Genomic DNA, 27,113 nt, shown 5'->3' with positions numbered 1-27,113 from the left:
TTGGCTAAAGACTCAATATCTCTAAATTCCTCATTAGCATGAAGAACTCTGCTTTGGAATACATGAATGATGTGGGGAGCTTGGCCATTGTTCCAGGACAGGAATCAGGCAGAGAGAAGAGAGGCAACTAATGTCTCAGGTATGAGTACTTTATTTCCAGGGTCTCAGACATGCTCCACCTTACCAAGTTTCCTGGCATAGTTCACTGCGACATTGAAAACCACAATCAACCAATGTGTAGAGTTGTGGATCGTGGATCCATCTTCCAGGAACCCCTGTAGCCAAGGCTCAAAAGCTCTGCAGAAGATGGGTGGAAACGCAGAAAAACTAGGTGATGACGGAGTTTGCTGTTAGCTTGTATTTCCTGGTGGTCCTGTTAAGGAGATGTGGCTGCCTAAACATGAGCTAACCAAGGAAAACAGATGGACATGTCAAGGCATAGAAAAGCCCTCTACTCAGCCTACACAAAGAACTACAGGCTACTAAGGAAAGCTATGAATGGGAGGAATCATCTTCTCCAGAGGAGATCACCCCAATTGTGTGTCCAAAACCAAATGTCAGCATAGAAAAAACATATACAGGTAACATTACACAGAATGAGCATGTTGTAGTTATGCATATGAGAATATGAATTACATAATAGAGGCCATGAAAGCAAAGGCAGCATAGATGGTTATTTGGAAAGATTTAAAGAATATAGGGGGATGGATTATTCATATAATTGTACTATAATCTTTTTTTTTTAAAAAATCAAAGAATTATGAAATGAAGCAGTAGGGAAAATGTCAGAATTCATCTAAACACATCATCAGAAACACCAGAGAAGACAGTGTGCTCTTATGTAGAAGGGACAGGAAGTCCCAGAGAAGCCTTGTCACAGACCTAACAACAGGTTTTTTCACAGATAGCTGCTATAACTACAGAGACACACCCATTCTACAAAAGGAACATTGCTGATACCACTTGAGATCTGATAGAGCTGATGACAGAACAAGTGATTACAGGCCTCCTTACACAGCAGCCTAGATGGACTTTGTAGCAAAAAGGGTGATGCATTTCTCTTTACCTGTTACCAACTCCATGAAAAAATTAAGTCTCATTTTTAAAATTAAGGTCATTATGGGAGCTAGTAAGCGAGACCAGAACTAGAGAAAACAACAAATCCAGGCATTTTCATTATCTGAGTGCTTGGTAGTTGTTTCTCCCAAGAAACAAGAGTCATCAATTACTGTTCTCAGGACCCATGAAAACCAAAACCAAGTTCACCATAGACTTAATATTTCATAACTGGCAACCATATTCCTAAGCTGAGACATCCTATGGGTCAGAGCCCAGGTTAAGAACAACCTGAGATCTAGTAGCTCTAGATGAACTAGGAGTGAGACCCAGCACAGTGTGAGGCTATCCACAGTGCAGCTTTATACTTGAAGCTTCATTTCCTTTGAAAGCTTCTTCTGTTTACTTGGGGTTTTACCACTGTGAAAAGACACCATGACCAAGGCAACTCTGAGTACAAAATATAATTGGGGCTGGCAAAAAGGCTCAGTGCTTCAGTCATCAAGATGCGAGCATCACACATCCAGACAGGCATGGTGCAGGAGGAGCTGAGAGTTCTACAAGTTCTATCTTATTTCAAAGGTAAACAGGAAAAGACTATTTTCTATGAAGCTAGGAGTAGTGTCTCAAAGCTCACCCCAAAGTGAAACACTTCCTCAAAAAAAGTCCACACATCCTAATAGTGCCACTCTCGGACCCAAGCCACCACATTTCCCTCCATGGCTCCCATAGGCATGTTCACACACATGAGTCTATGGGACCCATACCTAGCCAGAGCATAATAAAAATATATTTAGTCCAATTTCCAAAGTCAACACAGTTTATAGCAGTCTACACAATACAAAAAGCCCAGAGCCCAAAGTCTTTTCTGAGATTCATCCAATCACTTAAATACAATTCCCAAAACAATACACAAAACAAGTTGGGTAAAATACAAACTGCATATCCATGTCTGATATTAAAGAGGTTTTCAGATCTCCAACTCCTTTTTAATTTTTGTTGGCTACAAGAAATGTCTTTCTCCTTGGCTGGTTCCACTCCCTGTTAGCTGCTTTAATCATCAAATATCCCATAGCTGTGGGGTCTCCAAGGCAACTTAAATGTTACATCTTGTTCCAGTGTCTGAGATCCACAATTGATCTGAGATCCTCCAAAGTGTCACATATTGATATTTTTCTCCCTCTGAAACATCTAGAGCCAGGCGTCCAGAGTCCAAATCATCCTTAGCAACAAAGTCTTTCATGTTCTTATTAGGATGCCCCAAAAGTCCCATTTACAGCATCCCACTGCACTCCAAACTTAAGTCCCAAAGTCCACATCCTCTCCCCACCCAAAGAAAAGCAAGGTCAGGACTATCAGAGCAATATCCCAGTCCCTGGTGCCAACTTCTATCTTAGTTAGGGTTTTACTGATGTGAAAAGACACTATGAACAGGGCAACTCTAAAAAGGTTACATTTAATTAGCACTAGATTAAAGGTTCAGAGGATCAGTCCATCATCATAACATGTGAGCATGGCAGTATCCAGGCAGGCAGAGCACAGGAGGATCTGAGAGTTCCAGATCTGTGCCAAAGGCAAACAAGAAAAAAACTGACTTCCAGGCAGTGAGGATGAGGTCTTAAAGACTGTGCCCACATTGACATTCTTTGTCTACAAGTTCACAACTACTGCAACAAGGCCATGTCTCCTAATAGTTCCACTCCATGGGACAAGCATATTCTAACATCATAACTTCACTTTCTGAATTATTCAAATCGAAGAATTCAAGTTCAATAATAATTCTAAACAAACACAGAGCAGAAGACATTACATCAAGATGTGGGTTTAAGGTCTCCTTGGTAAGTGTGCAAAATTGATGAATTTTAGGAGTTACAGAAAAAGAATATCCTCAGATGAAAACACACTCATTACCCATGCAGAACACAGTCCCCTATGCTCAGCTTCTCCATTTCAGATGCTGAAAACCTCCCTGTAGCCTGGGAACTCCTCCTCCTTCAGGCTGCCTGGGACCAAACCACCTCTTGATTCTGCACTTCGGTGTAGGGCACTTACCCAGATGGATGTGGCAGGGGAAGACTCTGTGCTTGAGGAGATCCTGTACAGGCATAAATTAAGGGAGTTTTTAATGCATGTCAGCAATTTGTCATTTTAGTGTCTGTAGAAGATGACATGTTCCCACTGGAGAGCAGGGAGACCTGGCATCCCAGTGGAGCATCTTCCTGCCTTTGATCTGACTCCCTGTGATCTGGATAACAGCCATCTGGGGAGGGCTGGGTACAAACTTTATTTGAGTTATGTTACAACACCTGCAGGAGGGATCAGAAAGTTGCACCAAGCAAACAACTGTAACTTTGCTCATTTTGACGCTCGTGTGTACTCAATCCCAAACCATTTCATATTTTGTGATATGTATGCTCTGGGGTGAGAGACTCCTGGGCCTCTTGTGACTTCCCATCAGCTCAGAGTCTCTCACACTCCAGTGTTAACAAGCAGCCTTTGCTGGGTCCGTCCTCATGTGGAATATCTGGATTCCACTATTGGTTCTATGTGCCTTAATTTCCATATGTTCAGGTTCAGAATTAGAGCTATGAGTGACATTTACAGGTAAATTTAAAAAGAAATAATAGAAAACTGTAGAGGGAGAGAAGCATAGCTGGAGGCCTTTGGTGAGGCAGCCATGGGCAAATAAAAGCAGCTAATTTCAGGTTTGACCTAAAAGTTCACTACCACCTAATGTTCACATTCTGCTCAATGAATGGGTTCATGATGTGAGTTCTCACTAAGATGAAACCTTACTAGAATAAAATTTATCTTCAGGCAGAAAGTGGACATTCAAACGAGAAAGGCACATTGCAGTTATCATGAAAGGATAAAAATGTTGCATTAGAAGCTGTACAAGTATATTTACAAAAATCATGGGTTGACTATAACTCTAAATTTCCATAAAGAGATGCTGTTATCAAAGGTTGGTCTTTATGGAGATTGCAAACAAAGTTATGTTGATGCCCAAAGCACAGTGATGAATTGAAGGTGCTGAGCTCAGAAAACATGCATTTCCAGTGAAATCCTGGTTAGGTCTCTGTGATGACATACTTTACAACAGGCTTGATACCTTCCCTTTATTCCCATAGTGTAGTGTTCTACAAGCTTTTCTGATGAGTCTCAATGTGCCACGAGGCTTTCAACAGAGCCAACATGGGTCCTTGATTCTCAAATCTAGGCTATATTTAATCCTCATTCTTTTATAAATCACAGTCACAGATATTTTCACTCAGAAGAAATTATAAATAAACAAACTATATATTATTCTCATCAAGAGAAAGTAAAGGCTTTGCCAAAAACAATGATAAGAGACAGATAAGTTTGATGGCTTGCATCTACATTTTTTAAAATTAATTTACTCAAAATTTATTAATATTAGTTACAGTCAGTTACTATTACCTTTGCTTTACCTTATTTATGCATCAGATCCTCATTTGCATTGAGTTTAAGTTAATAATAAGAGACATTTTCTGTTGACTAAACTGGAGCACTTTGAACAACTTGGCCAACTCAACTAGTAAATGGGATGCTGAAAAGCCCTCTTATAAGTGTGTTATGTAGCAGTTTTCTCCAGAGTTAAAGGTCCTACACTTTGAAGGGAAACTTTCGTAGAAATAGAATGATAGTGAAACACAAGGATATTTTAGGACAGGATGCTTACAAGGAGGTCAGACAACATGATATTCTAGGGAAGTGATCCTCGCCCTTCCTAATGCTGAGACCCTTTAATACAGTTCCTCATGTTCGGGGGACACCTAAACATAAAATTACTTTCCTTGCTACTTCACAACTGTAATTTTGTTATTTTTATGAAATTTTTATTTATAATACATTTTTGTCAACTTTTCAATCATCAAATTTTCATTTTTGTAATGAGAATCTCTATCTATCTATCTCTAACTATCGCCTGGCAATAAAGAAGACTATGGCCAATGTGCTAAGATAGTAGATGGGTTCCGCTTTCTCCACATCCTCGCCAACAACTGCTGTCTCCTGGAATTTAACCTTAGCCATTCTCACTGGTGTGAGGTAAAATCTCAGGGTTGGTTGATTTCATTTCCCTAATGATTAATGATGTTTAACATTTCTTAAGGTGCGTCTCAGCCATCCGAAGTTCTTCAGGTGAAAATTATTTGTTTAGCTCTGTACCCCATTTTTAATAGAGTTATTTGGTTCACTAGGGTCTAACTTCTTGAGTTCTTTGTATATATTGGATATTAGCCATCTGTAGAATTTAAGGTTGGTGAAGATCCTTTCCCAATTTCTTGGTTGTCGATTTCTCCTTTTGATGCTGTCCTTTGCTTTACAGAAACTTTGTAATTTGATGAGGTCCCATTTCTCAATTCTTGATCTTAGAGCATAAGATCTTGGTGTTCTGTTCAGGAACATTACCATGTGTCCATGTCCTCAAGGGTCTTCCCCAGTTTCTTTTCTATTAGTTTCCGTGTGTCAGATTTTATGTGGAGGTCCTGGATACACTTGGACTTGAGCTAAGTATAAGGAGATAAGAATGGATAAATTCACATTCTTCTGCATGCTGACCTCCAATTGAAACAGCACCATTTGTTGAAAAGGCTATCTTTTTTCCACTGGATGGTTTCAGCTACTTTGTCGAAGATCAAGTGGCCATAGGTGTGTGGGTTTATTTCTGGGACTTCAATCCTGTTCCATTGATCCACTTGCCTGTCGATGTACCAATACCATGAAGTTTTTTTGTTTGTTTGTTTGTTTCTTGGTTTTTTTAATTCAATATATTTTTATTTACATTTCAAATGAGTTCCCCTTTTCTGATACCCCACTCCACGAAATTCACATAAGCCCCCTTCCCTCCCCCTGTTCTCCCACCCACCCCTGCCCACTTCCTGTTCTCGTTTTGCTTTATACTGCTACACTGAGTCTTTGCAGAACCAGGGGCCACTCCTCCATTCTTCTTGTACCTCATTTGATGTGTAGATTATGTTTTGGGTATTCCAGTTTTCCAGGCTAATATCCACTTATTAGTGAGTGCATACCATGATTCATCTTTTGAGACTGAGTTACCTCACTTAGTATGATGTTCTCCAGCTCCATCCATTTGCCTAAGAATTTCATGAATTCATTGTTTCTAATGGCTGAATAGTACTCCATTGTGTATATATACCACATATTTTGCATCCATTCTTCTGTTGAGGGATACGTGGGTTCTTTCCAGCTTATGGCTATTATAAACAGGGATGCTATGAGCATAGTTAAGCATATATCCTTATTACATGCTGGGGAATCCTCTGGGTATATGCCCGGGAGTGGTATAGCAGGATCTTTTGGAAGCAACATGCCTAGTTTTCTGAGGAACCGCCAGACTGATTTGCAGAGTGGTTGTACCAATTTGCAACCCTACCAGCAGTGGAGGAGTGTTCCTCTTTCTCCACCTCCTGGCCAACACCTCCCGAGTTTTTAATCTTAGCCATTCTGACTGGTGTAAGGTGAAATCTCAGGGTTGTTTTGATTTGCATTTCCCTGATGACTAGTGAGGTTGAGCATTTTTTAAGATGTTTCTCTGCCATCCAAAGTTCTTCAGGTAAGAATTCTTTGTTTAACTCTGTACCCCATTTTTTAAATAGGGTTATTTGGTTTTCTGGGGTCTAACATTTTGAGTTCTTTGTATGTATTGGATATTATCCCTCTATCTGATGTAGGGTTGGTGAAGATCTTTTCCCAATTTGTTGGTGGCCGATTTGTCCTTTTGATGGTGTCCTTTGCTTTACAGAAACTTTGTAATTTTATGAGGTCCCATTTGTCAATTCTTGATCTTAGAGTATAAGCTATTGGTGTTCTGTTCAGGAACTTTCCCCCTGTACCGATGTCCTCAAGGGTCTTCCCCAGTTTCTTTTAAATTAGCTTCAGAGTGTCTGACATTATGTGGAGGTCCTTGATCCATTTGGAGTTGAGCTTAATACAAGGAGACAAGGATGGATCAATTCACATTCTTCTGCATGCTGATCTCCAGTTGAACCAGCACCATTTGTTGAAAAGACTATCTTTTTACCATTGGATGTTTTCAGCCCCTTTGTTGAGGATCAAGTGGCCATAGGTGTGTGGGTTCATTTCTGGATCTTCAATCCTGTTCCATTGATCTGCCTGCCTGTCACTGTACCAATACCACGCAGTTTTTAACACTATTGCTTGGTAATATTGCTTGAGGTCAGGGATACTGATTCCCCCAGAATTTCCTTTGTTGTTGAGAATAGTTTAGCTATCCTCGGTTTTTTGTTATTCCAGATGAATTTGAGAATTGCTCTTCCTAACTCTATGAAGAATTGAGATGGGATTTTGATTGGTATTGCATTGAATCTGTATATTGCTTTTGGCAAAATGGCCATTTTAACTATATTAATCATGCCGATCCATGAGCATGGGAGGTGTTTCCATTTTTTGAGGTCTTCTTCTATTTCCTTCTTAAGAGTCTTGAAGTTCTTGTCATACAGATATTTCACATGTTTGGTAAGAGTCGCGCCAAGGTACATTATACTGTTTGTGGCTATTGTGAAGGGTGTTATTTCCCTAATTTCTTTCTCAGTCTGCTTATCCTTTGAGTATAGGAAGGCTACTGATTTGCTTGAGTTGATTTTATAACCTGCCACTTTGCTGAAGTTGTTTATCAGCTGTAGGAGTTATTTAGTGGAGTTTTTTGGGACACATAGGTAGACTATCATATCATCTGCAAATAATGATGGTTTGACTATCAAGCCCAGGAGTATGAAAATAGGATAAAATGTCTATCTCAAGAACAATTTAACAAAGGGAAAGGTTTCAGTGGGTTTGTAGACTAATAGAAAATGTCCTCACTTGCCAAAGTGTACGTCCCCATCCATTCATTCAAAACCAGCTTTGAATCTCCCATATGTGTCCTTGAGAAAACACTAATTTTAAGAAAGTGGAGAGTTTCACAACTCTTCCTCCTTAGATTACAAAAGGAATTTATAAAAGGGTAGATAGAGACTAGCCAACATGGAGAAAACAGGGCTTCACTGGGGCCCAGGAAAGGAAAGGTATTTCCGAGTGCTGAAGATGTCTGTTCTTATATATGTATTATTATTATCGTTCCATAATTCTGTTAGAATTGATATTACATTATGTTGAGTCAAAATATTGGGATATGGGAGGTGCATCTGGCCCCACTTGGAGATAGGAGTTTTTCAACTACTAGTAACCTGTCATCTTGGGAACTTACTAACTACCTAGAAGAACGCTATCCACTAAGGAACAAAGACATACTACCATCCCCTTCCTTAAGTGTAAATATACATATGCATGTCAGCACCATGAACAGAAAAGAGCCCTTGGGGAAGCCACACATTCCAGAGTATTTGGGAAAGTATGAAGCCTTCCTCAGTATCTAAATCCCAACAATGGGCATCCTTGGACACTGACTTCCTCCACAATGGAGTCTGGCCATTGCTCACTTTTGCCATTGGGAATTTCTCATGCTATCCTGTAATAAACTCTTGATGTCTTCTACACTGTGCCCTGAGGGAAATCATTCAACTGAAATCATCAGGTATAGGGAGTCCAAGGAAAACCAGTGTGATCCAGGGAGCACATCCTCCACAATATTCTAACACTGGTCCCAGAAAACATACAGCAAAGACAAACATAAGTGTGCATCTGACCCTCACATGCAGAATCCCATGGCTTTTAGTTGTGATATTCTGCACTGAAAGGAGCTATCATATTGGTTTTCACCAGAAAGGATTTTTTTATGGAAATGCTTCATAAAATGGTACAATGAAGGTAAATGCTTCAAACATCTTTTTCAACTGCCTTATTGTCTCTAGGAGCATACTAAGACCCAGCAGCATCAATTAAGTTGCTCCATATCCTTTAACCAAATGCAACTTGGAGATAAATTTATTTGTTTTAACTTCCAAGCTACAGGCCACTAGTGAAGGAAACCAGGGCAGGAGCTTAAGCAGGAACTGAAACAGAAACTGCAGAAGCCTGCCTACTGGCTTTCCCCCCTGGCTTTCTTAGCAAGGCATTGTGTGAGGTACAAGCTCATCTGAGCAATTCCTTAGAAGGCTGGAGTACGTGTAGTAAGACTGTATATTTTTGAAGTAGATATTAGGAAAACAGCCTGCAATACCCTTGATACAACTTAGAGATCATATGAAGGTCAAAAAGGACCAAAGTATGGATACTTCAGTCCTACATAGAAGGGGTAACAAAATAATCATGGGAGGTAGAGGGTGGGAGTGACTGGGGAGGAAGATAAGATAGGGAGAGAAAGGGGATCAGGATCAGGTGTGGGAGCAGACTGGGGAGATGTACAGAGGGTATGGAAATGAACAGGGATGTGTAGGAATGAGGAGTGGGGAACTGAGGGTAGCCTTCAGAAAGTCCCAGATGCCAGAAAATCAACAGGGTCCTAGGATGCAAGAGGGATGACAGTAGCTGAAGTTCTCAACAAAGGGGAAAGAGAACCTGTAGAGACCATATCCAGAGGTTAGGCAGGGCCCCTCATCAAGGGATGGGACCACCCACCCTGATGAAAATTTTAACAGAATTGCTTCTGTCTAAAGGAAATACAGGGACAAAGGAGCAGAGATTGAAAGAAAGGCCATCCAGAGTCTACTCCCAGCTGGTGATCCATCCCTCAAGCAGCCACCAAACCCAGACAGTACTGCTGATGCCAAGAAGTGTTACTGACAGGAGCCTGGTATGGATGTCTCCTGAGAGTCTCAGCAAGAGCCCTACTGATGTAGATGGGGATGCTTGCAGCCAACCATTGGACTGAGCAGGAGGACCCAATGGAGGAATTTGGGGAAGGACTTAAGGAGCTGAAGGGATTTGAAACCCCAAAGGAAGAACAATATAAAACAACCAGTTTCCCCAGAGCTTGGAAGGACGAAACCACAAACCAATGCATACACATGGAAGGATTCATGGCTCTAGCTGCATATGTAGTGGAGAGGGCATTGTCTGGCATCAAATGGAGGGGAGGCCCTTGGTCTTGTGAAGGCTTGATGCCCTGGGGGGCGGGGAATACTAGGCCAGTGGGGCAGGAGTGTTTGGGGGAGTGGGTTGGGGGAACCTTCATTAAGACAGGGAAAGGGGGATAGGAAAATGAAAGTGGGATAACATTTGAAATGTACTTAAAAATAACCAATTAAAACTGAAAAAGAAAGAAAGAAAGAAAAAAACCTTGAAGTTACAGTCTCAGTTGAGTCCAGGTCCTTAGGCAGTGGCCTTATGACAGGGAGGTAATCTGGTTCTAGAGAGTCCTCCAGATAAAGAGAGACTTTCTGAGAACTGGCAGGCCTTCATCTTCCATCTATCAGCCACTGCAGGGAAATCCAGGAGCTGTGGAAGAAATTTAGGCAAAAATTCAATAGGGTGCCTCTTTGGAGCAATCTTAGTTCCCATTGCTTGTATGTATGTTTGTTTGATTTTGTTTTTAATCAGAAGGATCTCAAGAAGGAAAGTGTTTCTTTTGCCTCATAATTTGAAGATGCAGGCCATCATGGTGCATGCAGCAGAGTTGCAGTGCTTTTTACTGCACTGAAGCTTCATTAGACCTCTGCCTCCTGCCAGCCAGTTACAAGAGACGCTCCGCCATCTTGGCCCCCGGACACCAGAGAGATCTGACATCACTAGATATGCAGACATAGTCTGAGGCTAACATCTCTTGCGTCTAAACCTGTCAGGCTTCTGTCTGCACGCAGGCCATGGGCAGCTTCGTGGGCCATCTGTGTGCCAACCTGGCCAGGATGTCATTTGCTCTGCAGACTGCCCAGTACTTGCAGGGACACATGCTGCCATCTTGGCTACCAGACGCCAGAGAGATCTAACAGACAAAGCCAGCTAGTAGACATAGCCCAGGGTTAACATCACTTGGGCCTAAGTCTATCAGGCTTTTGCCTACACCCAGGCCCTGAGCAGCTCGGTGGGCCATCTGTGTTCCAACCTGGTCAGGGGTCATTTGCCCTGCAGACTGCCCAGCACTTGCAGGGGTGCACCTTGCAATCTTGGCTACCTAACAGAACCAGTTAGCAAACATAGCCCGAGGCAAACATCTCCCAGGCCTAAGCCTGTCAGGCTTTTACCTGGACTCAGGGACTGGACAGCTTGGCTGGCCATTTGTACACCAACCCAGTTGGAGGATCTTTTGCCCTGCAGAGGGATAAGCACTTGGAAAATGTCTGTGCAGCATCCACCATCATCACCCCCTAAAGGAGCAAACGGGCAACACCAGGTTCACAGAGACAACTTGGGGCAGTTCACACTAGGGCTCCAAGGGCACCAAAGAGGAGGGTAACATATCGGCAATATGTGCCAGGGGAAACCCAGTCATCCAGAGGTGCTGAAATAGCATTACAGGCTGATAGGAGGTTCAAATACCAGCCAATGACAAAACCAACTAACACCAGAGATAACAAGATGGTAAAAGGCAAATGTAGGAACGTCAGTAACAGACATCTAGGCAATATGTCAGGGTCTGAATCCAATTCCCCACCAACACCAAGTCCTGGATACCCCAACACACCAGAAAAACAAGATTTGGATTTAAAATCATTAGCCATGATGCTGCTAGAGGAACACAAAAAGGACATAAATAAATCTCTTAAAGAAATAGAGGGAAACATGAATAAGTTAGAAGCCCTTAACACAAAAAAAAATCACTTAAAGAAATTCAGGAGAATAGGGATCAACAGATAGAAGCCAATAAAGAGGAAATGCAAAAATCACTTAAAGAAATGCAGGAGAAATTGAGTCAACAGGCAGAAGTCATGAAAGAGGAAACACAAAAATCTCCTAAAGAATTAAAGGAAAACACAAACAAACAAATGAAGGAACTGAGCAAAACAATCCTGGATCTAAAAACAGAAGAAGAAACAACTAAGAAATTACAAATGGAGACAACTTTGGAGATAGAAAACCTTGGAAAGAAATCAGGGGCCATAGATGCAAATATCAACAACAGAATACAAGAGATAGAAGAAAGAATCTCAGATGCCGAAGATACCATAGAAACCATTGACTCAACAGTCAAAGAAAAGCAAAATGCAAAAAGCTTGTAACCCAAAACATCCAGGAAATCCAGGACACAATGAGAAGACCAAACCTAAGGATAGTAGGTATGGATGTGAGTGAAGATTTACAACTGAAAGGGCCAGCAAATATCTTCAACAAAATTCTGGAAATAAAATTCCCTAACCTAAAGAGAGAGATGCCCATGAATATACAGGAAGCCTACAGAACTCCAAACATACTGGACCTAAGCAGAAATACCTCCTGTCACACAATAATCAAAACCCCAAATGTACTAAATAAAGAAAGAATATTAAGGTCAGTAAGAGAAAAAGGCTAAGTAACATACAAAGGAAGACCTATCAGAATTACACCAGACTTCTCACCAGAAACCATGAAAGCTAGAAGATCCTGGGCAGATCTCACACAGACTCTAAGAGAACACAAACGTCAGCCACGTTTACTTTTATGCAGCAAAACTCTCAATCACCATAGATGGAGAAACCAAGATATTCCATAACAAAACCAAATTTACACAATATCTTTCTACAAACCCAGCCCTACAAAGAATAACAGGAGGAAAACTCCAATACAAGGAGGGAAATACACCCTGGAAAAAGCAAGATGATAACCTTCTTTCATCAAACCCAAAAGAAGATAATCACTCAAATTTAAAAATAACATCAAAAATGACAGGAAGTAATAATCACTATTTCTTAACATCTAACATCAATGGACTCAATTCCCCAATAAAAAGACATAGACTAACAGACTGGATAAAGAAACAGGACCCTACATTTTGCTGTATACAGGAAACACACCTCAGTGTCAATGACAAAAACTACTTTAGAGTAAAAGGCTGGAAGACAATTTTACAAGCAAATGGTCTCAGGAAACAAAGCCATCAAAAGAGACACAGAAGGACACTTCTTGCTGGTCAAAAGAAAAACCCAAAAAGAAGAACTCTCAATTCTGATCATCTATGCTCCAAATGCAAGGGCACACTCATTAATAAAGGAAACTTTACTAAACTCAAAGCACATATTGCACCTAACACAATAATTGTGGGTGATTTCAATACTCCAAACTCCTCAAAGGACCAATTAGAAAAATAGAAATAAAACAGGGACACAGTGAAACTAATTGAAGATTTGGACCAATTGGATTTAACAGATATTTATAGAACATTTCATACTAAAGCAAAAGAATATATCTTTTTCTCAGAACCTCATGGTACCTTCTCCAAAATCGACCATATAATTGTTCACAAGACAGACCTCAACAAATATAAGAAAATAGAACTAATCTCATGCCTCCTATCAGACCACTATGGAGTAAGAGTGGTCTTCAATAGCAACAAAACAACAGACATCCCACATACACAAGGACACTGAACAATATTCTACTCAATGGTACCTTGGCCAAAGAAGAAATAAAGAAAGAAATCAAAGACATTTTAGAATTTAATGAAAATGAAGGCACAACATACCCAAATCTATGGGACATAATGAAAGCAGTGCTAAGAGGCTAACTCATAGACAGCACATCATCAATCTGCAACAGGGGAAACCCTGCCATCCAGTGTTGCAGAAATAGCCCTAGAGCCTCTCGGGAGGCTGAAACACCAGCCAGAGACAAGACCAACTAGCTCCAGAGAACAAGATGGCAAAGGGCAAAGGCAGGAACGCTACTAACAGAAATCTAGGCAATATGGTAGCATCTGAACCAAACTCTCCAACATCAGCAAGTCCTGGTTATGCCAACACACCAGAGAAACAAGATTTGGATTTAAAATCACTGTTCATGATGCTGCTAGAAGAACACAAAAAGGACATGAATGAATCTCTTAAAGAAATACAGGGGAACATGAATAAGCTAGAAACCCATATAATGGAAAGACCAAAATCACTTAAAGAAATGCAGGAGAATAAGGCCCAAGAGATAGAAGCCAATAAAGAAGAAAGGCAAAAAAAACTTAAAGAAATGCAGGAGAACTCTACCAGACCTTCAAAGAAGAGTTAACACCAATACTCTTCAAACTATTGCATTTGGGGCATAGATGTTCAGGATTGACAGTTCTTCTTTTTGTATTTTTCCTTTGACCAGCAAGAAGTGTCCCTCAGGGTCTCTTTTGATGACTTTGGGTTGAAAGTCAATTTTATCTGATATTAAAATGGCTACTCCAGCTTGTTTCCTGAGACCATTTGCTTGTAAAATTGTCTTCCAGCCTTTTACTCTAAGGTAGTGTTTGTCTTTGACTCTGAGGTGTGTTTCCTGTAAGCAGCAAAATGTAGGGTCCTGTTTACGTATCCAGTCAGTTAGTCTGTGTCTTTTTATTGGGGCATTAAGTCCATTGATGTTAAGAGATATTAAGGAATAGTGATTGTTACTTCCTATCATTTTTGACGTTCTTTTTTAAATTTGAAAGCTTAACTTCTTTTGGGTTTGATGAAAGGTTACTATCTTGCTTTTTCCAGGGTGAAGTTTCCCTCCTTGTATTGGTGTTGTCCTCCTATTATCCTTTTTAGGGCCGGGTTTGTGGATAGATATTGGGTAAACTTGGTTTTGTCATGAAATATCTTAGTTTCTCCATCTATGGTGATTGAGAGTTTTGCTGGATATAGTAGTTTTGGTTGGCATTTGTGTTCTCTTAGAGTCTGCATGAGATCTGCCCAGGACCTTCTAGCCTTCATAGTCTCAGGTGAAAAGTCTGCTGTGATTCTGATAGGTCTTCCTTTATATGTTACTTGGCCTTTTTCTCTTACTGCCTTTAGTATTCTTTCTTTGTTTAGAACATTTGGTGTTTTGATTATTATGTGACGGGAAGTATTTCTGTTCTGGTCCAGTCTGTTTGGAGTTCTGTAGGCTTCTTGTATATTCATGGGCATCTCTCTCTTTAGGTTAGGGAAGTTTTCTTCCGTAATTTTATTGAAGATGTTTGCTGGCCCTTTAAGTTGTAAATCTTCACTCTCATCTATGCCTATAATCCTTAGGTTTGGTCTTCTCATTGTGTCCTGGATTTCCTGGATATTTTGGGTTACAAGCTTTTTGCATTTTGCATTTTCTTTAACTGTTGAGTCCATGGTTTCTATGGAATCTTCAGCATCTGAGATTCTTTCTTCTATCTCTTGTATTCTGTTGTTGATATTTGCATCTCTGTCCCCTGATTTCTTCCCAAGGCTTTCTATCTCCAAAGTTGTCTCCCTTTGAGTTTTCTTAGTTGTTTCTACTTCTGATTTTAGATCCTGGATGGTTTTGCTTAGCTCCTTCACTTGCATGTTTGTGTTTTCCTGTAATTCTTTAAGAGATTTTTGTGTTTCGTCTTTCATGACCTCAGCCTGTTGACCAAAGTTCTCCTGTATTTCTTTAAGAGATTTTTGTGTTTCGTCTTTCATGACCCCAGCCTGTTGACCAAAGTTCTCCTGTATTTCTTTAAGTGTTTTTTGCATTTCCTTCTTGTTGGCTTTTGTATTCTCCTGGATTTCTTTCAATGATTTTTGTGTTTCCCTTGCAAGGGCTTCTAACTTTTGATCCATTTTCTCCTGAATTTCTTTATGTATGTCCTTCATGTGTTCCTGTACCAGCATCATGACCAGTGATTTTAAATCCAAATCTTGTTTTACTGGTGTGATGGGGTATCCAGGACATGTTGGTAGAGGAGAATTGGGTTCAGATGTTGCCATATTGCCTTGATTTCTGTTAGTGACGTTCCTGCGTTTGCCTTTTGCCATCTAGTTCTCACTGGTGTTAGTTTATCTTGTCAGTGCTGGACTCACCAGTGCAAGCTGCCCCTTCCCAGTTGGCCTCTGGTGCACAGCTTACCTCCTGCACTGCTTGTAGACAGTGTGCTGCTGCCCAGGCTGTTCAGATCCCAAAGCAGGCACCCGAAGGCTCCCGCTGGGGCCCGCTGGATTCACTGGAGCACACTGACTTCTCCCAGCTGGCCGCCCGGAAGCTCAGCTAGCCACTTGCAGGACTTGGAGATGTAATGCTGCCGCCCAGACTGATCTGGATCTCAGTCTGTCCGATCCCTGGAGTACGGAACCAAGATGGATGCACCTCTCCTGACTGTTGGGAGGCTGAGTTCTGAAGTGGCCTCCGTGCAGGACAGGCGCAGCACAACTGCAGCTGCTTGCCGCCTGGCTGGTCAGCGAAGGTCAGTGGTCGTGGGCGCAGGGCCTAACTGGTCCCTGTGACGCCTTGGTTCCACTGCTGATGGCCCTTCAGCTGGAGCAGCCACTGCTGCCGCCCTCTAATTTTGTTAATTTGGATACTGTCTCTGTGCCCTTTGATTAGTCTGACTAAGGGTTTATCTATCTTGTTGATTTTTTTCAAAGAACCAGCTCAGCGTTTTGTTGATTCTTTGTATGGTTCTCTTAGTTTCTTGATTGATTTCAGTCCTGAGTTTCATGATTTCCTGCCTTCTTCTCCTCCTGGGTGAATTAGCTTCTTTTTGTTCCAGGGCTTTCAGTTGTTCCGCTAAGCTTCTAGTGTGTGCTCTCTCCAATTTCTTTTTGGAGGCACTCAAAGCTATGAGTTTTCCTCTTAGCACTGCTTTCATTGTGTCCCATAGATTTGGGTATGTTGTGCCTTCATTTTCATTAAATTCTAAAAAATCTTTGATTTCTTATTTCTTCCTTGACCAAGGTATCATTGAGTCGAGTATTGTTCAGTTTCCATGTATTTGTGGGCTTTCTGTTGTTTTTATTGTTATTAAAGACCACATTTACTCCATAGTGATCTGAATGGAGGCATGGGATTATTTCTATCTTCTTATATTTGTTGAGGTCTGTCTTGTGACCAAATATATGATCGATTTTCAAGAAGGTACCATGAGGTGCTGAGAAAAAGGTATATTCTTTTGCTTTGGGATGAAAAGTTATATATATATATACACATACATACATGTATATATATGTATATGTATGTGTATATGTATATGTGTATGTGTATGTGTATGTGCATGTGCACGTGCACGTGCACGTATATGTATATGTATATGTATATGTATATGTATATGTATATATTAAATCCAATTGATCCAAAGTTTCAATTAGTTTCACTATCTCCCTCTTTGGTTTCTGTTTTCCCAATCGGTCCATTGAGGAGAGGGGAGTGTTGAAGTCACCCACGATTATTGTGTTAGGTGCAATGTGTGCTTTGAGCTTTAGTAAAGTTTCTTTTATGAATGAGGGCGCCTTTGCATTTGGCGCATAGATGTTCAGGATTGAGAGTTCTTCTTGTTTGATTTTTCCTTTGACCAGCAAGAAGTGTCCTTCCATGTCTCTTTTGATGACATTAGGTTGAAAGTAAATTTTATCTGATATTAGAATGGCAACTCCGGCTTGTTTCATGAGACCATTTGCTTGTAGAATTGTCTTCCAGTCTTTTACTCTAAGATAGTTTTTGTCTTTGACACTGAGGTGTGTTTCCTGTATGCAGCAAAATGTGGGGTCCTGTTTACGTATCCAGTTTGTTAGTCTATGTCTTTTTATTGGGAGAATTGAATCCATTGATGTTAAGAGATATTAATGAGTAGTGGTTATTGCTTCCTATCATTTTTGATGTTAATTTTATACTTGTGTGGTTATCTTCTTTTGGGTTTGATGAAAGAAGTTTAATATCCTGCTTTTTCCAGGCATACTTTCTCTCATTGTAATGCTGTTTTCCCCCATTATCCTTTGTAGGGCTGGGTTTGTGGAAAGTTATTGTGTAAATTTGTTTTTGTCATGGAATATCTTGGTTTCTCCATCTATAGTGATTGAGAGTTTCACTGGGTATAGTAGTAGTCTTTGCTGGCATTTGTGTTCTCTAAGAGTCTGGATGAGCTCTGCCCAGGATCATCTAGCTTTCGTGGTCTCTGGTGATAAGTCTGGTGTAATTCTGATAGGTTGTTTCTTGGGACCATTTGCTTGGAAATTTGTTTTCTAGTCTTTCACTCTGAGGTAGTGTCTGTCCTTATCACTCAGGTATTTTTCCTATATGTAGCAAAATGCTGGGTTCTTTTTATATCTACAGACTGTTAGTTTTAGTCTATGTCTTTTTATTGGGTAACTGAGTGCATTGATGTTAAGAGATACTAAGGAAAAGTGATTGTTGCTTCCTGATATTTTTGTTGTTAAAGATGGAATTATGTTTCTGTAGCTACCTTCTTTTGGGTTTATTGAAAGATGACTTTCTTGATTTTTCTAGGGTATAGTTTCCTTTCTTGTGTTGGAGTTTTCCATTTATAATCCTTTGTAGGGGTGGATTTTTGGAAAGATATTGTTGAAATTTGTTTTTGACATGGAACATCTTGGTTTCTCCATCCATGGTAATTGAGAGTTTTGCTGTTTTTTGGTAGCCTGAGCTGGCATTTGTGTTCTCTTAGGGTCTGTAGAACATCTGCCCAGGATATTCTAGCTTTTGTAGTCTCCATTGAAAGTATGGTATAATTCTGATAGGTCTGCCTATCAGGTCCATTGTGTAGATATACCACATTTTTTGCATCCACTCTTCTGTTGAGGGATACCTGGGTTCTTTCCAGCATCTGGCAATTACAAATAGGGCTGCTATGAACATAGTAGAACATGTATCCTTATTACATGGTGGGGAGTCTTCTGGGTATATGCCCAGGAGTGGTATAGCAGGATCTTCTGGAAGTGAGGTGCCCAGTTTTCGGAGGAACCGCCAGACTGATTTCCAGAGTGGTTGTACCAATTTGCAACCCCACCAGCAGTGGAGGAGTGTTCCTCTTTCTCCACACCCTCTCCAACACCTGCTGTCTCCTGAATTTTTAATCTTAGCCATTCTGACTGGTGTAAGATGAAATCTCAGGGTTGTTTTGATTTGCATTTCCCTAATGACTAATGAAGTTGAGCATTTTTTAAGATGTTTCTCCGCCATCCGAAGTTCTTCAGGTGAGAATTCTTTGTTTAACTCTGTACCCCATTTTTTAATAGGGTTGTTTGGTTTTCTGGAGTCTAACTTCTTGAGTTCTTTATATATATTGGATATTAGCCCTCTATCTGATGTAGGATTGGTGAAGATCTTTTCCCAATTTGTTGGTTTTATTGTTTCTAATTCCATCTTTAGATCCTTCATGGGAAAAGAGATGATCAGAGGCAGAGCATCAGGAATTACAGTCAAGCAGATGCTTGGGACAAACTTATAAGCTTTTAAACTGTTGAGAAATTGCAATTTGTTACTTTTAGAATCATTACTTTTTATTCATTTTCTGCAGCATGGCTAAAGTACCTGAACACATTTTCGTCATGATGAAACACACATGAGATACACACTTCCCATTCTGAACATCATGGACATACAATAGTGTTGGAGAAGACATTCATGTGGAAAGAGTGCACATGTCTACAACACTTGCTTCCTGAATTGAAACTCTAACTCCACGAGAAAAACTTCCACAATGCCTATTTCTTTGGTATCTAGAACACCATGCTGGCTTTCATTCAGGTTGGACTCTCTAATTCATGTGTGCTACATGTAAATTTATACAATATCTGCTTCAGTGTGACAGAAATTTCTCTTTGCAGTGTAGATTCAGGGATCATTACCATTACTTCATGTGCCAGAGTCTCCTCCATTCTAAATACTAAATAATTGTTCATTCAAGTAGAGGAAACAAATGTTTTCCTATATTCTGAAGAGTCTAGTTCTTTTATATACATACATACATACATACATACATACATACATACATACATACATACATATATTCAATATTCTTTGTTTACATACCAAATGATTTCCTCTTTCCCAGATCCCCCCTCCCCATATGTCCCATAAACCTTCTTCTCTCCACCCATTCTCCAATCATCTCTCTCCTTTTTCTCTGTCCTGATACTCCCCTCCAACGCTAGATAAATCCTTTCCAGGATCAGGACCTTCTCCATACTTCCTCATAGGAGACATTTGTTATGCTATTTGTGCTTTAGGTATTCAGAGCTTCTGGGCTAATTAATACCCACTTATCTGAGATTGCATTCCATGTGTATTCTTTTGTGATTGAGTTACCTCAATTAGGATGATATTTCCCAGATCAAACCATTTGCCTAAAAATTTTGTGAATTCATTGTTTCTAATTGCCGAGTAGTATTCCATTGTGTAAATAAACCACATATTCTGTATCCATTTCTCCTTTAAGGGACATCTGGGTTCTTTCCAGCTTCTGGCTATTATAAATAAGGCTGCTATGAACATTATGGAGCATGTGTCTTTATTGCATTCTGGGGAATCCTTTGGGTATATGCCCAGGAGAGGTAGAGCAGGGTCCTCCGGAAGTGTCATGTCCAGTTTTCTGAGGAACTGCCAGACTTATTTCCAAACTGGTTGTACCATCTTACAGCCCCACCAGCAGTGGAGGAGTGTTCCTCTTTCTCCACATCCTCACCAATACCTGCTGTCTCCTGAGTTTTTTACCTTAGCCATTCTGACTGGTGTAAAGTGAAATCTCAGGGTTGTTTTGATTTGCATTCCCTAATGACTAATGATGTTGAGCACTTCTTAAGGTGCCTCTCAGCCATCCGAATTTCTCCAGGTGAAAACTCTTTGTTTAGATATGTACCCCATTTTTAATAGGGTTATTTGGTTCCCTGCAGTCTAACTTCTTGAGTTCTTTGTATATATTGGATATTAGCCCTCTATCAGATGTAAGGTTGGTGAATATTCTTTCCCAATTTGTTGGTTGCCATTTTGTCCTTTTAGCAGTGTCCTTTGACTTACAGAAACTTTGTAATTTTATGAGGTCCCATTTGTCAATTCTTGATCTTAGAGCATAAGCTATTGGTGTTCTATTCAGGAAATTTTCCCCTGTGCCTATGTCCTCAAGGATTTTCCCCAGTTTCTTTTCTATTAGTTTCAGTGTGTCTGGTTTTACATGGAGGTCCTTGATCCACTTGGAGTGAAGTTTAGTACATGGGGATAAAAATGGATCAACTCACATTCTTCTGCATGCAGACCTCCAATTGAACCAGCACCATTTATTGAAAAAGCTATCTTGTTTTCCACTGGAAGTTTTTGGCTACTTTGTTGAAGATCAAGTGGCCATAGGTGTGTGGATTCATTTCTAGATCTTCAATTCTATTCCATTGGTCCACTTGTCTGTCACTGTACCAATACCATGCAGTTTTTAACACTATTGTTCTGTAGTATTGCTTGAAGTCAGGGATACTGATTCCCCCAGAATTTCTTTTATTGTTGAGAATAGTTTTAGCTATCCTGGGTTTTTTGCTATTCCATATGAATTTGAGAATTGATTTTTTCTAACTCCGTGAAGAACTGAGTTGGGATTTTGATGGGGATTGCATTGAATCTGTAGAATGCTTTTGGCAAGATGGCCATTTTAACTATATTAATCCTGCCAATCCACAAGCATGTAAGATTTTTCCATTTTCTGAGGTCTTCTTCAATTTCTTTCTTCAGAGATCTAAAGTTCATGTCGTATAGATCTTTCCCTTGTTTGGTTAGAGTAACACCAAGATACTTTATATTGTTTGTGGCTATTGTGAAGGGTGTCATTTCCCTAACTTCGTTCTCAACCTGCTTATCCTTTGAGTATAGGAAGGCAACTGATTTGCTTGAGTTGATTTTATAACCAGCCACTTTGCTGAAGTTGTTTATCAGCTGTAGAAGTTTTCTGGTGGAGGTTTTCGGGTCACTTAAGTAGACTATCATGTCATCTGCAAATAGTGATAATTTGACTTCTTCCTTTCCAATTTGTATCCCCTTGACCTCCTTTTGTTGTCTAATTGCTGGAGCTAGAACTTCAAGTATTATATTGAAAAGATATGTAGAGAGAGGACAGCCTTGTCTAGTCCCTGATTTTAGTGGGATTGCTTCAAGTTTCTCTGTTTAGTTTGATGTTGGCTACTGGTTTGCTGTATATTGCTTTTACTATGCTTAGGTTTGGGTCTTGAATTCCTTTCTTTCCAAGACTTTAAGTATGAAAGGATGCTGAATTTTGTCAAATGCTTTTTCTACATCTAATGAGATGATCATATGTTTTTTTCTTTGAGTTTGTTTATGTAGTGGATTGCATTGCTGGATTTCCTTATATTGAACTATCCCTGCATCCCTGGGATGAAGCCTACTTGATCATGGTAGATGATAGTTTTGATGTGTTCTTGGATTCGGTTGGCAAGAATTTTATTAAATATTTTTGCATCAATATTCATAGGGAAATTGGCCTGAAGTTCTCTTTCTTTGTTGGATCTTTGTGTGGTTTTTGTATCAGCGTAATTGTGGCTTCATAGAATGAGTTAGGTAGAGTTCCTTCTGTTTCTATTTTGTGGAATCATTTGAAGAGTATTGGTGTTAGGTCTTCTATGAAGGTCTGATAGAATTCTGCACTGAAGTCATCTGGTCCTGTGCTTTTTTTTTGGTTGAGAGACTTTGTATGACCCTTTTTATTTCTTTAGGTGTTATGGAACTGTTTATATGATCTATTTGATCCTGATTTAGCTTTGGTGTATGATATCTGTCTAGGAAACTGTCCATTTTCTCCAGATTCTCCATTTCTGTTGAGTATAGGCTTTTGTAGTAGGATCTAATGATTTTTTGAATTTCCTCAGTTTCTGTTGTTATATCTCCCATTTCCTTTCTAAGTTTGTTAATCTGCATACTGTCTCTGTGCCCTTTGGTTAGTCTGGCTAAGGGTTTATTTATCTTGTTGATTTTCTCAAAGAGCCAGCTCCTCGTTTTGTTGATTCTTTGTGTGGTTCTGCAAGAAACACACCTCAATATCAAAGACAAACATTTCCTTAGAGTAAAAGGTTAGAAGACAATTTTACAAGCAAATGGTCTCAGGAAAAAAGCTGGAGTAGCCATTCTAATATCAGATAAAATTTACTTTCAACCCAAAGTCATCAAAAGAGACTCTGAGGGACACTTCTTGCTGGTCAAAGGAAAAATACACCAAGAAGAACTCTCAATCATGAACATCTATGCGCCAAATGGAAGGACATCCTCATTCATAAAAGAAACTTTAGTAAAGCTCAAAGCACACATTGCACCTAACACAATAATTGTGGGTGACTTCAGCACTGCACTTTCCTCAATGGACCTATCAGGAAAACAGAAACTGAACAGAGACACATGTAAGAGACAAAGCAAAAGAATATACCTTTTTCTCAGCACCTCATTGTACCTTCTCCAAAACTGATCATATAATTGGTCACAAGACAGACCTAAACAAATATAAGAAGATCGAACTAATCTTATGCCTCCTATCAGATCACTATGGAGTAAAAGTGGTCTTCAATAGCAACAAAAACAAAAGAAAACCCACATACACGTGGAAACTGAACAATATTCTACTCAATGATAACTTGGTCAAGGAAGAAAGAAAGAAAGAAAGAAAGAAAGAAAGAAAGAAAGAAAGAAAGAAAGAAAGAAAGAAAGAAAGAAATTAAAGACTTTTTAGAATTTAATGAAAATGAAGACACAACATACCCAAATCTATGGAACACAATGAAAGCAGTGCTAAGAGGAAAACTCATAGCCCTGAGTACCTCCAAAAAGAAAATGGTGAGAGCATACACTAACAGCTTAATGACACCCCTGAAAGCCCTGGAACAAAAAGAAGCTATTTCACCCAGGAGGAGTAGAAGGCAGGAAATCATCAAACTCAGGGCCGAAATCAATCAAGTAGAAAAGTCTAGTTCTTAGGTTGTTTGTACCTTGCAATGTTTAAATTTTGAAATACACATTTTGGCATACATGATTTTTTATTTTACTCCTGAAAGTAACTGGTATGTGTGGGGACACACGTGTTGTGTGTGTTTTAGTAATCATGTTATTATATATACTAAGTGTGTATCAAATTTTGAAAAATACATAAAGGGACAGTACAGATATTGGTAAATATCATTATCCAGCACAGATTAGAGAATAATAAGTTGTCCAGGCAGTGACAAGGGAGATTATCAATAAGGGCTTCCCTGAAGAGAGTTAAGGGAAATCATTTGCAATCATTCACTGTGTGTGGCTTGATTTTTTAAGTATAAATCTGTCATACCTACAGTTATACAAATGGGCATAAGTTAAATAGAAAAGACACAAGTCCACATTTTCATTTAACTTCAAACCATGCACATTGCTCCAAGATTCATAGCAATGGTGCCAATATATTGACTCATCATGAGAAAACTTAATATCGCAGAAAATCAAACTATACTATCCTCTCTTACATGGATATCAAGAGGTTAGATATACGTTTTTCATTACTGAGAACCAGAAGAGGACTGACTGCAGCATAGCTATGGGATACAAGAATCTGGACACAATACAGTGATGGATTTCCCTGGAATATAGTTCTTGAGTAGGAGATGATACTGTTGAAAATTGACATCACTAGAAAGAAGCTCATAAGCATTAGAATGGTCCAGAGAGCTCTTTGCTCTGGGCTTGCTTTTGGAGAAAGGTTTGAGTTCTGAAGGCGCTGGGACCGAGTCTTATGTCTGCATAAGAGAGTTGCCATGTAGCAAGTTGAAAGGCCACAGAAATGGCATGAGAATAAGACCAGTGGCTGACATTCCCATGGAAATCATGCTGTACAAGAAACACTTCTACATTTTGTGACTCTTGAATGTAATCTGTTTCATTACATTGTGCAAAATTCAATTACAGTGCATGGTACAATAGATTGTCCCAGGCCTGTCACAGCTTACACTCTCTAGAAACAGCATCAGCTCCTGATGGGTGATATTTGGGAGGAGAGTCCCTTAATTCTGCAGATCTGAGGCTGTGGCTCCTCATTCCTGGCCTCCTAAACCATTCTCAGCTAGGAAGATGTGAGTGGCTGAGACTTAGCTTGGAAGTGACAAGCTAGAGAATCCTTGTGCCTTATATCTGAGGAGATACAAGAATTCTTGCGAGAGAACTTTCTATAGAAATTAAACATATGTCTAGAATTTGCATTCCTTACTGATTCTTTTTGTTGTTTGGTTTTTTCAAGACAGAGTTTCTCTGTATAGTCCTGGCTGTCCTGGAATTCACTCTGTAGACCAATTTGGCCTTGAACTGGAACATCCAAAAACACTGCCTTTGAAGTGCTGAAATTAAGTTGTGTGGCATCATTGCTCAGCCCTGATTTTTCTGATAGAAAATTATACAGAATTGTGTGGTCTATGAAATTTGGAGGAAGCACGGTGACTATAGATATGGTTATCTATGTCTTTCTTGGTAAGTTGGTGTTGCTGATGGCAGACAATCACATTAGTTTAAGCATAAGTTCTTTCTTTGTTCCTGTGGAACTCAACCTCCAAAAAGATAAGTTTTCCCAATGCTTTCAAACGGATTCCCTGAACTATGATTTTGAGAATATCACTGAGGAGTCCCAGCCACTGGGCATTCCTGCCTTTCCTAAGAACTTAAGGTTTGCAGGCCAGGGTTTCTGAGGTGACCCTAACGCTAGTATGGCCGGCACCTGTTCTGCAGTGCTGACAGCACACTGCCGGGGTTATTGAGTTCATAAAGAATGAGATAATTTTCATTTCTTTCCTTATTTCTTTGTTCCTGTTTCTTGTTTCCTTTCCATTTTTATTTGGAATTTTCTCTTCTGATTATCTCAGTGTAGTGATATAAAAATGCATATTTCCAGAAACAATGTGAAAGAAAGCATTTTAAATTCTTGTACTTCTTAGTCAGCGCCTGCCATCATGCATATGATGTCGCCTACTACTTTCAACTCTAGAGGTGTGTCTACCTTCCATGAAATGAAGTGTATAACACATGCTCCTGCTGCTCAGTGCACACAGATCACAAAATGATATCCAGAGTATGTGTGCCTAGTGAAATTTATCCCATAAAGCAACTGCCATTTTCCTTGATCACTGGGAAACAGAAGTATACCTTTCTGTACCCTTCTATGTTCTGATTCTTGTAGCTGGGATATGGAAAACAAAACACATAAACTGTGTAAAGAAGATCACAATACAATGAAATAATTAAGCACCATCCTATCTATCTATCTATCTATCTATCTATCTATCTATCTATCTATCTTATGATCTATCTAGAATACATCATCCCTAATTTTATATAGGATTAACCTTCTCTAAAGATGCTATAGAACTTTAATTTCAGTTCATCATCTCTGTTCAGTGTTTTCACCAACTATCTGCCTCAGGTCTAATGCCTTAACTAGTACCTTATACTTTTGAATTTTATCCCCTTTACCTCTCCCTAAGATCTTCTATTACAATATATCATGCTCTAAATAAGCATAAAATGATTTTGTCCCTAATCCACCTACTGACGCTACTTGTTGCAGGATTCATAGCCACAGACATTTTTATTTTGTGGAGGGGATGGGATGACATTATATGTAAATTTCGTGTCTACCTGCACAGTTTTTAGAGATCTCTCTCTTTGTATAACCAGCCTGTTGAGTGTCCTCCAGGCCATCATCCTCAGTCCCAGAAGCTCCTGCTTAGCAAAGTTCAAGCACAAATCTCCCCATCATATCTCATGTGCCATTATTTTCCTGGGTGTCTTCTATATGCTAATTAGCAGTCACCTCTTGTTATCCATCATTGCCACCCCAAATTTGACCACAAATAACTTTATTTATGTTACTCAGTCCTGCTCTACTCTACCCTTGAGTTAGCTCATGCAGAGTCTGTTTTCTACTCTGCTGGCCATCAGGGAAATCTTTATTAGTCTCATGGTCCTCTCGACTTGGTACATGGTGGCTCTCTTGTGCAGGAACAGGAAACAGGCCCAGCATCTTCAAGGTACCAGCCTTTCCCCAAAAACATCGCCAGAGCAAAGGACTACCCACACCATCCTGATGCTCATGACCTTCTTTGTGCTGATGTCCATCTTCGACAGCATTGTCTGCTGCTCAAGGACCATGCTCCTGAATGATCCAACATCTTACTCTATTGGAATCTTTGTGATGCACATGTATGCCACAGTCAGCCCTTTTGTCTTTATGAGCAGTGAAAAACAATTAGTGAACTTTTTGAGGTCTAATATTAGAGGGTGATAAATGTTGGAGTCTTCTTTGA

At 39.8% G+C, this 27,113-nt stretch overlaps 1 pseudogene; it reads left to right on the top strand.

Moving 5' to 3' along the window:
• Positions 1-1,562: 1,562 nt before the first annotated feature.
• Positions 1,563-27,113, top strand: LOC127678058 (vomeronasal type-1 receptor 45-like; annotated as a pseudogene).

The sequence above is a fragment of the Apodemus sylvaticus genome, chromosome 2 (assembly GCF_947179515.1).
Source record: "Apodemus sylvaticus chromosome 2, mApoSyl1.1, whole genome shotgun sequence".
In the NCBI taxonomy this organism is placed as follows: domain Eukaryota; kingdom Metazoa; phylum Chordata; class Mammalia; order Rodentia; family Muridae; genus Apodemus; species Apodemus sylvaticus.
The sequence above is the reverse complement of the archived record's forward strand: the minus strand, read 5'-3'. Positions and strand labels throughout refer to the sequence as shown.